General features: G+C 41.8%; 1 protein-coding gene across 1 annotated transcript in view; it reads left to right on the forward strand.

The window, feature by feature from the left end:
- Nucleotides 1-13064, forward strand: part of LOC128699918 (uncharacterized) — a 321982-nt gene that overhangs the window by 31657 nt on the left and 277261 nt on the right. The gene's annotated exons all lie outside the window — the stretch shown is intronic.

Consider the following 13064-nt stretch of genomic DNA (forward strand, 5'->3'; position numbering starts at 1 on the left):
TTTCAACATCATCATCCTCGGGGTACCACTGTAGTTGCAATAGAACTCATAGACACAACACTAGATACGAAAATCTCTGATATTCCACGTGTCCGTCTTAATCTTTGTAAAACCTTAATGTTCGTAAAAGGACCTAAAATCTGGAACTCCCTACCTAATATCTCAACAGTCTCCCTATCTGCCAGCTGCTTCAAAGCTACTATAAAAATGTACCACCTTTCCCTCATGTGATCCTAGTAACAATAATGCTGAACAATTCTCTTAATGTTATATATGTAAAAAAAAAAAGTATTCTTCTTCTCATATACAGTAGGGCCCCACTTTACGGCATTTCGCTTTACGGCGTTCCACTAATACGGTCATTTCAAATTATGACCAAAACTCGATATACGGCTCCCCCCACCTGACTTTCTAATACGGTCACTGCGCCCCACCCAGTTTGTTTACATTCTCTGTGAGATCCGTAAGCACTAAGTCTCTCCGTTATGTCTGGAAACTCCAAAATTTTAAGTGTTTTTAAAAGTTATTGCATATTTTATATATACAGTGGACCCCCGGTTTACGATCAGCTCCCAGTGCGACCAATTATGTAAGTGCGTCTGTATGTGTATGTTTGGGGGTCTGAAATGGACTAATCTAATTCACAATATTCCTTATGGGAACAAATTCGGTCAGTACTGGCACCTGAACATACTTCTGGAATGAAATAATATCGTAAACCGGGGGTTCACTGATAATTATACTTATGTATACCTGTACTTAAATAAACTTACATACTGTGCTGGCGTGCAGGTATACATTAAAATCAGTAAGAGTGCTTTATGTCTCCAGACGTCATATTAGTAATGATAATAATAATTACCGAGTCTCGTGGAAGAAAGTTTCATGTAAAACTTGTAACTCTTATGAACACAATCAACGAAGCCAATCTGCATGTCACATTTGTTAACCGAGCACATGTTTTGTGTATAATCAATCACTGTCACTGGTTTTCGAATACCTTCATTAGTCACTCTATGAACTTTGCCACTGTCTTGCATTTCGTTAAGGTGAATGGTTGTCAACAATGTGACATCTCGTTTGTCATGCCACCATAATGCCATGATGTCATTGGCAGTAAACACCTGCACCTCTTCACCACGAGTGCCTGCGTTGAACCTGGGCATATGTTTACGATTAGAACGCACTGTGCCACACACATCTGTCATGTTCACTTGCAGGAAATTACTGAGTAAAGGGATTGTGTACCAGTTATCAGTATATAATGTATGCCCCTTACCAAGATAAGGTGCCATCATGCTCCTCACTACGTCACCTGAGATACCCAATAACATCCTGGTATCCTTCAATGCTTTACTTCCCGTGTATACAACAATATCCAACACCAGGCCACTGTCACAGTCACAGAGTACAAACAGTTTTATACCAAAGCGTTTCCTCTTGCTCGGTATATACTGTTTGAATGACAGTCTACCTTTGAACAAAATCATAGACTCGTCAAGTACAAGATTCTTGAATGGATAAAAGCACATGTTGAACTTTTGTTTCAGATACATAAAAACATTTCTAATCTTGTATAACCTGTCACTTCTGTCAGGCCTGGTTTTGTCAGAGAAGTGCAACATACATAACAGTAAGATAAACCAGTTCACTGGGATGATTTCACTGAAGACCGGGGTAGAAATTAGTCAATCTGTGGACCAGTATGATTTTATATTATGGTTATAGACATGAGGCATAAGCATTGTTGTTGCAAAAAGCAAATACATTTCTGCAACAGTCATCTCTTTCCACCGGTGTAGTCATGACTGTGGTGATATGATCGTATTTGCCATGGTGTACTGAAAATACTTATTACTTTCCCTGACAATAGTTTCCATCAAGGACTGGTTAAAGAATAATTCAAAGAATTCCAGTTCATTGGCCGTGGTTCCAAGGGAACAAGTAGGTAGAATTCCACTTTGAGAGTCATCAAAGTGGTGGGGCTTGGGAACAAAATTGGGATTTTGCTGCCAATCCCAGATACAGTTTGCTGGTGGATGCTGGACATCATAAGCTGGTTGTGCTGGTAGTTGTGGTTGTGGTGGGCTGGTGGCTGATGCTCCACTTTGTCCTTGAACTGAGGAGTCAGCAGTGTGGGTCCCAGCCTGGGCTGGTGAGTCACGCATGGCCGTGGCACTACCATCACCACTACCACCACCCACTGATGCCTGTGGTCTATCCATGCCAAGTGTAGCCACATCATCCTCACTTTCACTGTCTATTCCTGGTGTAGGGCCATGGGATGTACTCCAGGATGTACTCCGGGATGTCCTCCATCCACTGCATAGGGAACATTACCTGAGTGCATGCGGCAGTGTATATACCGACGCTTCACTGGTGAATATGTTTCCTCACTATCACTACTCGAATGATCGTCAAGAGCAATAAAATCACAATCCACATCACTATCATCATCATTACTGTAGTCAGAGGCCTGGCCACGTGAAAATAATAGTTTTCTCTTGCGATGAGGTACAACTGAACGTGACTGAGGCGTGCCCACACCAAAGGTAGAAGGTTGAGGATCGTCAGGGTTTTCTGCACTATTGCCGATATCCTGGTCATTTCTTTTGGTCACTAACTGATCAAAGCCAAAAAATTCGTCTTCATTTCCACTTCCATCAGAGTCAGAACTATCAGATAGAAAGAGGATAGTCCCAATTTTCCTTGGAGTGAGAGCTGCCTTGCGACGAGGTATAGTGAACAAAGGTAACTGAGCTGGCGTTCCCACAATGCTATGTGGGCGCCTAGAATTTTTGTTTATGGCGCGCACACACAACACTCAGACCCGTTCTCTCACATGTAGGCCTACCAGCCTTTTCGCGCTAAATTTGACGCCGCTAGAATTTTGGCATAGATCTACGGTTTGGACGTAAAGCCGTAGATCTATGGGACGGACCCTGAAAGGGTTAATTGTTTAACTTACTTGCTACACTGTTAATGCTACACTTCATCGCTGGCTGGCACTATAGTCTTTATCGATTCCTGCTGCTTTAGTATCATACATATCGTAGAATCACTGAAACACTGAAGAAGGCACATTCTCCCCTCTCTCTTCCTCCTCCACTTTGGTACTTTACTATGAGTTTTTTCTTGAATTCTATCATGTTTCTTTCCTTCTTCACCAAAGGGCAGGCACTAGGAGCTTTCTTTGCACCCATGGTGGCTTATTTAGCAATTGCAAGCACAAAAACAATGGATTATTATGAAATGTATGAATCCATGGGGTGATGATCACTTGCCCACAAATCATGCCACACTGACTCTCTGAATGTTGTGTGGGAGTCTTTGTGTATGCCTGGCCTCTCCAGGCCGCCCAGCTGCTCCCAGCTGCATGAACACGTCCCATATGACGGACGAATTGCGAGGTAAATTGCGAACTGCGAGGCTTTATTTTTTTTTTTTTTTATTATCACACCGGCCGATTCCCACCAAGGCAGGGTGGCCCGAAAAAGAAAAACTTTCACCATCATTCACTCCATCACTGTCTTGCCAGAAGGGTGCTTTACACTACAGTTTTTAAACTGCAACATTAACACCCCTCCTTCAGAGTGCAGGCACTGTACTTCCCATCTCCAGGACTCAAGTCCGGCCTGCCGGTTTCCCTGAATCCCTTCATAAATGTTACTTTGCTCACACTCCAACAGCACGTCAAGTATTAAAAACCATTTGTCTCCATTCACTCCTATCAAACACGCTCACGCATGCCTGCTGGAAGTCCAAGCCCCTCGCACACAAAACCTCCTTTACCCCCTCCCTCCAACCCTTCCTAGGCCGACCCCTACCCCGCCTTCCTTCCACTACAGACTGATACACTCTTGAAGTCATTCTGTTTCGCTCCATTCTCTCTACATGTCCGAACCACCTCAACAACCCTTCCTCAGCCCTCTGGACAACAGTTTTGGTAATCCCGCACCTCCTCCTAACTTCCAAACTACGAATTCTCTGCATTATATTCACACCACACATTGCCCTCAGACATGACATCTCCACTGCCTCCAGCCTTCTCCTCGCTGCAACATTCATCACCCATGCCGAAAGTCGAAATTCAGGAAGCGTGAGGTTCATGAAACTTGGGGGTCCACTGTATATCAAATTAATTTTTTTTTTAATTGAAATTAATTGAAATGCCATTAATCCTTTCCAGTGGAATTCCTGGCTCTCACGAATTCTCCTGGAATGGAGAAAATACTTAAGTATAATGCTAATATCAACTCTACAGCTTATTTATCTATCACAGTTGATCTAATATGACATAATAAACCATATAAATAACATAGAAACATATACTCTAGAATGAATAAAATATGTCATGTGATGGGTGGTGGCGGTCACTCCAGAGGTAAAAATAATTATTGCTCTGATCATATCTTCCCATTCTTGCACTTTTGAGATCTTATTATAAGAGAAAATGGAGTGTTTGTGAGGCTAACTGCACTAAGTCACAAGTTTCATCTGGAGTTTACCTGGAGAGAGTTCCGGGGGTCAACGCCCCCGCGGCCCGGTCTGTGACCAGGCTTCCTGGTGGATCAGAGCCTGATCAACCAGGCTGTTGCTGCTGGCTGCACGCAAACCAACGTACGAGCCACAGCCCGGCTGATCCGGAACTGACTTTAGGTGCTTGTCCAGTGCCAGCTTGAAGACTGCCAGGGGTCTGTTGGTAATCCCCCTTATGTGTGCTGGGAGGCAGTTGAACAGTCTCGGGCCCCTGACACTTATTGTATGGTCTCTTAACGTGCTAGTGACACCCCTGCTTTTCATTGGGGGGATGTTGCATCGTCTGCCAAGTCTTTTGCTTTCGTAGTGAGTGATTTTCGTGTGCAAGTTCGGTACTAGTCCCTCTAGGATTTTCCAGGTGTATATAATCATGTATCTCTCCCTCCTGCGTTCCAGGGAATACAGGTTTAGGAACCTCAAGCGCTCCCAATAATTGAGGTGTTTTATCTCCGTTATGCGCGCCGTGAAAGTTCTCTGTACATTTTCTAGGTCAGCAATTTCACCTGCCTTGAAAGGTGCTGTTAGTGTACAGCAATATTCCAGCCTAGATAGAACAAGTGACCTGAAGAGTGTCATCATGGGCTTGGCCTCCCTAGTTTTGAAGGTTCTCATTATCCATCCTGTCATTTTTCTAGCAGATGCGATTGATACAATGTTATGGTCCTTGAAGGTGAGATCCTCCGACATGATCACTCCCAGGTCTTTGACGTTGGTGTTTCGCTCTATTTTGTGGCCAGAATTTGTTTTGTACTCTGATGAAGATTTAATTTCCTCATGTTTACCATATCTGAGTAATTGAAATTTCTCATCGTTGAACTTCATATTGTTTTCTGCAGCCCACTGAAAGATTTGGTTGATGTCCGCCTGGAGCCTTGCAGTGTCTGCAGTGGAAGACACTGTCATGCAGATTCGGGTGTCATCTGCAAAGGAAGACACGGTGCTGTGGCTGACATCCTTGTCTATATCGGATATGAGGATGAGGAACAAGATGGGAGCGAGTACTGTGCCTTGTGGAACAGAGCTTTTCACCGTAGCTGCCTCGGACTTTACTCTGTTGACGACTACTCTCTGTGTTCTGTTAGTGAGGAAATTATAGATCCATCAACCGACTTTTCCTGTTATTCCTTTAGCACGCATTTTGTGCGCTATTACGCCATGGTCACACTTGTCGAAGGCTTTTGCACTGAAACAAAAGCGATTTTCTCGTGTTTTTCTATGATTTCATGCTTTAATTCAATGGGCATCATCCTCTTCTTCTCAGCACTGTCCTTTGCACTTACAGTAGACCCTCTCTTTTTGTTAGGCTCTGTTTTCGTGAATTTCAGTTATCGCCGACTTTTTTCATAAAAATATTGACTCGTTTTTTTTTTACTTTCCTCTGTTCTCGTCGGTGGTACAGAACATGTCTGAGTGCCACGCGCACACAGCCTCCCACACACGCATTCTGATGCAGTATCACTTTGTTTCTCGGTGAGTGAACGTTATCCTGCGAGCTCATAGGAAACATTTTGGAATAATTCATTGTTTTTTGCACTTCTTTATTCTGTGTGACTGTTAAATAAACCCAAAGAAAGCTGCTAGTGCCAGCCCTTTGGTAGAGATGGTGAGAAGCACGATAGAATTAAAGAAAGAAATTGTAGAAAAATATGAAAGTGGCTTACGTGTGGCTGACATTGCCAGGATGTACACCAAGCCTGCATCAACCATCAGTTCCATTGTGGCAAAGAAAAAAGAAATCAACGACACTGATATTGCAAAAAGGGTAAAAGTGATAGCGAAACAGAGATCACACACTTGAAGATGTCGCAAAATTGCTCTTGTTGTGGATCAACCAAACACAATTAGCGGGAGATAGTGTTGTGCAGTCGATAATTTGTGAAAAGGCAAGGCAGTTGCATGCTGATCTCGCAAAAAAAATGCATGGAACAAGTGCTGCTGTTAGTGAATTTAAGGTTCAAAAAATTTAAGAAGCATATTGGCATACACAGTGTTGTAAGGCATGATGAGGGTGCAAGTTCAGACAAACATACGATTGAAAAATTTGTGCATGAATTCAAGGAGTACATAAAGGCTGAAGAATTCCTCCTCCAACAAGTGTTCAATTGTGACGAAATAGGCCTTTTTTGGAAGAAAATGCCAAAGAGGGCCTACATCATGCAGGAGGAAAATTTACTGCCAAGATACAAGCCTATGAAAGACAGGCTAACTCTCTTGTTCTGTGGCAATGCTAGTGGGGATTTAAAAGTGAAGCCTTTTCTGGCATATCACTCTGAAAATCCCAGAGTGTTCAAGAAAAACAGTGTTGTCAGGAGTAAATTGTGTGTGATGTGGAAGGCTAACAATAAGGCATGGGTCACGAGGGAAATTTTCCTTGATTGGCTCAATGAAGTGTTTGGCCCCAGTATGAAGAAATACCTCCTGGAAAATCAGTTGCCACTGAAGTGCCTCCTGTTAATGGACAATGCTCATGCTCATCCTCCAGACTTGGATGATCAATTGTGTGAGAAGTTTAGTTTCGTCACAGTGAAATTCTTGCCCCCTAATGCCGCTCCTCCCATCCAGCCCATAGACCAGCAGATCATTTCAAACTTCAAAAAACTCTTCACCAAAACAGTGTTTCAAAGGTGCTTTGACATGACCTCGGTCACTGAATTAACCCTAAGAGAGTTCTGGAGGGATCAGTTCAATATCCTCAATTGCATAACCCTTATAGATAAGGCTTGGCAGGGAGTGACTTCCAGGACGATGAACTCTGCTTGGAGAAAATTGTTGCCAGCATGTGTCCAAGAGAAGGATTTTGAAGGGTTTGGGGCTGACCCTGTTGACCCTACACCTGTTGTGAAATCTGTTGTGGCATTGGGGAATTCCATGGGGTTGGATGTGTGTTGGATGTGAGTGGCCAGGATGTGGAAGAATTGGTGGACTGCAGTGAAGAGTTAGCCACTGTAGAGCTGCAAGACCTTCATCTGCAACAGTAACAGACCACAGCTCAGGAAATTGCTTCAGAGAAGGAGAAGAGAAGGAAGAAGGTGCCTTCTTCAGTGATTAACCCTTTGAGGGTTTTCGTCGTACTAGTACGTCTTACGCGTAGGGGTTTTTGACGTACTAGTACTCATAAATTCTAGCGGCCTCAAATCTAGTGGGAGAAAGCTGGTAGGCCTTCATATGAAAGAATGGGTCTATGTGGTCAGTGTGCACAGTCTAAAAAAAATCCTGCAGCACACAGTGCATAATGAGAAAAAAAAAACTTTTACCATTTTTTTTTAATAAATCAGCGACTTTGCAGTGTATTTTCGTATGGTATTTATTGTTGTATTCTAGTTTTCTTGGTCTCATTTTATAGAATGGAAGACATATTACTGAAATTGAGATGATTTTGACTGGTTTTACAACGAAAGGTGCCTTGAAATTGAGCTCAAAGTAGCAGAAATGTTCGATTTTTACCAAACTTCAAAAGTAAACAAATCGTGCCAAGCGTGCAATACACGTCAACTGGTGAGTCTAATATTCTTTCACAAGTGCACCAATAATATTTATACCATTTTTTACACTAATGCAGTAGTCTGCATAACAGTAAATCTTATATTTTTTGTGAGAATAAAAATTCAAAGTGGAAAGCAAAAGAATATAAGAGGGGCCTTGAGACGTGACTAATGACTTGAGGAAATGTCATTTTAGTGCCAGGAATGTCTTTCTTGTTTATTCTGGACCCTATTTGGAAATTGGCATCTTTTGAAATTTGTGTGAAATTGGCAAAATTGCTAAATTCTGACCACTGTACTGGATAGTTGAATTTATAAATGGGTGGTTTCTTGCACCCATTCGATAGAAAAAATGGAGTTCTAGCGAAATATTCATGTTTTTTGTCGACTAGTACAGTGAAATTGGCCGAAAATGGGGCTCAAAGTGGGCAAAATCGCCGATGCGTAAACATCGCCGAGACCGCTAACTTTGCGAGAGCATAATTTCGTAAGTTTTCTATCAAATTTCAAACTTTTGGTGTCGTTATGATCGGGAAAAGATTCTCTATCTTTTCATAAGAGAAAATAATTTTTTTTTTTTTTTAAATTTGGCCGACCCTGAGAACGAGTTTCGGAGAGGGCCTGTCGACCCTCAAAGGGTTAAGGACATTTGTGCAAAGTCGAGTGAGGTGCAAACGTTTGTGGAAGAACATCACCCTAACAAAGCTATTGCAAGCTGTGTCGGCAACATGTGCAATGACAGTGCTGTGTCCCATTTCAGGCAAATCTAAAAGAGTTGCCAGAAACAGAGCTCTGTGGAAATATTTTTCGGGCAACAAGGGTCCAGCGACTCTCAAGCTGGTCCTAGTGTCATTAAAAAACAATGGGAAGTAACCCAGGATAAGGACTTGGTGCGTGAGGTCTTTATGGAAAGGGATTCCCCTTCCAAACAGTAATCAGTCCTCCCTCTCCCCTCCTCCCTGTTTTCCATACACCAACAAGAGTCTTCAATAAAGGTAAATGTGATGTTAAATGTTCAGTTATACATGTTATTAGTGCTTTATAATATATTTGTCATTCTTTTCTGTGTGTGAATCAATATTTAATCTCAAAAAAAATAATTTTTTGTTAATATGTACTTTTGGGAGTCTGGAACAGATTAATTGGATTTACATTATTTCTTATGGGGAAAATGGTTTCAGTTTTCGTGAATTTCACATTTTGTCAGACTCTCTGGAACGGACTAATCACGAAAAGGGAGGGTCCACTGTACTTTCTTAGGGCCCATGGTTAGAAAAAAGAAACTTGGCAAAATAACTGCACAAAAAGCACAAAACGCTGGGATGCTGGGCGGATGTTGTGGCATTTGTTGTGCCAACTAGTAGCGGTGTATCTGAAGCTCGCTTGCAACTCAAAGCAAAAAATTGACTGAGCGACAGCTTGTAACTCAGAAAACTTGTAAGTTGGGGCATTTGTAAGTTAAGGTACCACTGTCCTTATTGTACAGTGGAACCTCGATACTCGAACTTAATCCATTCCAGAAGGCTGTTCGAATACCGAACTGTTCGAGTACTGAATAGATTTTTCCCAGCAAATTTTCTTTTTTGTTGGCTGTTATCACTAATCTTCTTAGACCCAGTGATGACTCATTTATACAAATAATAAAAAAAATATGATGAAACATGAAATAATTTACAGCAAAGTTCTGGCAGGTCATGTTTGTTTGGTCAAGTGCCAAGCAAACGGTCGACTACTGAGCAAGTTTTTGTACCGAACAATGTGTTTGAATACCGAATTGTTTGAGTAGGGAGCTGTTCGAGTACTGAGGGTCCACTGTATTTTGTGTAATTTCTGTATACATTTTTTGCAAAAGTAGGTAGTAGGTTGGTAGACAGCAACCACCCAGGGAAGTACTACCGTCCTGCCAGATGACTGTGAAACAAAAACCTGTAATTGTTTTGCATGATGGTAGGATTGCTGGTTTCTTTTTCTGTCTCATAAACACGCTAAGATAACAGGGATATCTTGCTACTCCTACTAACACTTTGGTCACACTTCACAGACACGCACATGCATATATATATATACATACATCTAGGTTTTTCTCCTTTTTCTAAATAGCTCTTGTTCTTTTTTATTTCTTCTATTGTCCATGGGGAAGTGGAAAAGAATCTTTCCTCCGTAAGCCATGCGTGTCGTATGAGGCGACTAAAATGCCGGGAGCAATGGGCTAGTAACCCCTTCTCCTGTATACAATTACTAAAAAAGAGAAGAAGAAAAACTTTATAAAACTGGGTTGCTTAAATGTGCGTGGATGTAGTGCGGATGACAAGAAACAGATGATTGCTGATGTTATGAATGAAAAGAAGTTGGATGTCCTAACCCTAAGCGAAACAAAGCTGAAAGGGGTAGGAGAGTTTCAGTGGGGGGAAATAAATGGGATTAAATCTGGAGTATCTGAGAGAGTTAGAGCAAAGGAAGGGGTAGCAGTAATGTTAAATGATCAGTTATGGAAGGAGAAAAGAGAATATGAATGTGTAAATTCAAGAATTATGTGGATTAAAGTAAAGGTTGGATGCGAGAAGTGGGTCATAATAAGCGTGTATGCACCTGGAGAAGAGAGGAATGCAGAGGAGAGAGAGAGATTTTGGGAGATGTTAAGTGAATGTATAGGAGCCTTTGAACCAAGTGAGAGAGTAATTGTGGTAGGGGACTTGAATGCTAAAGTAGGAGAAACTTTTAGAGAGGGTGTGGTAGGTAAGTTTGGGGTGCCAGGTGTAAATGATAATGGGAGCCCTTTGATTGAACTTTGTATAGAAAGGGGTTTAGTTATAGGTAATACATATTTTAAGAAAAAGAGGATAAATAAGTATACACGATATGATGTAGGGCGAAATGACAGTAGTTTGTTGGATTATGTATTGGTAGATAAAAGACTGTTGAGTAGACTTCAGGATGTACATGTTTATAGAGGGGCCACAGATATATCAGATCACTTTCTAGTTGTAGCTACACTGAGAGTAAAAGGTAGATGGGATACAAGGAGAATAGAAGCATCAGGGAAGAGAGAGGTGAAGGTTTATAAACTAAAAGAGGAGGCAGTTAGGGTAAGATATAAACAGCTATTGGAGGATAGATGGGCTAATGAGAGCATAGGCAATGGGGTCGAAGAGGTATGGGGTAGGTTTAAAAATGTAGTGTTAGAGTGTTCAGCAGAAGTTTGTGGTTACAGGAAAGTGGGTGCAGGAGGGAAGAGGAGCGATTGGTGGAATGATGATGTAAAGAGAGTAGTAAGGGAGAAAAAGTTAGCATATGAGAAGTTTTTACAAAGTAGAAGTGATGCAAGGAGGGAAGAGTATATGGAGAAAAAGAGAGAGGTTAAGAGAGTGGTGAAGCAATGTAAAAAGAGAGCAAATGAGAGAGTGGGTGAGATGTTATCAACAAATTTTGTTGAAAATAAGAAAAAGTTTTGGAGTGAGATTAACAAGTTAAGAAAGCCTAGAGAACAAATGGATTTGTCAGTTAAAAATAGGAGAGGAGAGTTATTAAATGGAGAGTTAGAGGTATTGGGAAGATGGAAGGAATATTTTGAGGAATTGTTAAATGTTGATGAAGATAGGGAAGCTGTGATTTCGTGTATAGGGCAAGGAGGAATAACATCTTGTAGGAGTGAGGAAGAGCCAGTTGTGAGTGTGGGGGAAGTTCGTGAGGCAGTAGGTAAAATGAAAGGGGGTAAGGCAGCCGGGATTGATGGGATAAAGATAGAAATGTTAAAAGCAGGTGGGGATATAGTTTTGGAGTGGTTGGTGCAATTGTTTAATAAATGTATGGAAGAGGGTAAGGTACCTAGGGATTGGCAGAGAGCATGCATAGTTCCTTTGTATAAAGGCAAAGGGGATAAAAGAGAGTGCAAAAATTATAGGGGGATAAGTCTCTTGAGTGTACCTGGTAAAGTGTATGGTAGAGTTATAATTGAAAGAATTAAGAGTAAGACGGAGAATAGGATAGCAGATGAACAAGGAGGCTTTAGGAAAGGTAGGGGGTGTGTGGACCAGGTGTTTACAGTGAAACATATAAGTGAACAGTATTTAGATAAGGCTAAAGAGGTCTTTGTGGCATTTATGGATTTGGAAAAGGCGTATGACAGGGTGGATAGGGGGGCAATGTGGCAGATGTTGCAAGTGTATGGTGTAGGAGGTAGGTTACTGAAAGCAGTGAAGAGTTTTTACGAGGATAGTGAGGCTCAAGTTAGAGTATGTAGGAAAGAGGGAAATTTTTTCCCAGTAAAAGTAGGCCTTAGACAAGGATGTGTGATGTCACCGTGGTTGTTTAATATATTTATAGATGGGGTTGTAAGAGAAGTAAATGCGAGGGTCTTGGCAAGAGGCGTGGAGTTAAAAGATAAAGAATCACACACAAAGTGGGAGTTGTCACAGCTGCTCTTTGCTGATGACACTGTGCTCTTGGGAGATTCTGAAGAGAAGTTGCAGAGATTGGTGGATGAATTTGGTAGGGTGTGCAAAAGAAGAAAATTAAAGGTGAATACAGGAAAGAGTAAGGTTATGAGGATAACAAAAAGATTAGGTGATGAAAGATTGAATATCAGATTGGAGGGAGAGAGTATGGAGGAGGTGAACGTATTCAGATATTTGGGAGTGGACGTGTCAGCGGATGGGTCTATGAAAGATGAGGTGAATCATAGAATTGATGAGGGAAAAAGAGTGAGTGGTGCACTTAGGAGTCTGTGGAGACAAAGAACTTTGTCCTTGGAGGCAAAGAGGGGAATGTATGAGAGTATAGTTTTACCAACGCTCTTATATGGGTGTGAAGCGTGGGTGATGAATGTTGCAGCGAGGAGAAGGCTGGAGGCAGTGGAGATGTCATGTCTGAGGGCAATGTGTGGTGTGAATATAATGCAGAGAATTCGTAGTTTGGAAGTTAGGAGGAGGTGCGGGATTACCAAAACTGTTGTCCAGAGGGCTGAGGAAGGGTTGTTGAGGTGGTTCGGACATGTAGAGAGAATGGAGCGAAACAGAATGACTTCAAGAGTGTATCAGCCTGTAG

The sequence above is a fragment of the Cherax quadricarinatus genome, chromosome 81, assembly GCF_038502225.1.
Source record: "Cherax quadricarinatus isolate ZL_2023a chromosome 81, ASM3850222v1, whole genome shotgun sequence".
Classification (NCBI taxonomy): Eukaryota; Metazoa; Arthropoda; class Malacostraca; order Decapoda; family Parastacidae; genus Cherax; species Cherax quadricarinatus.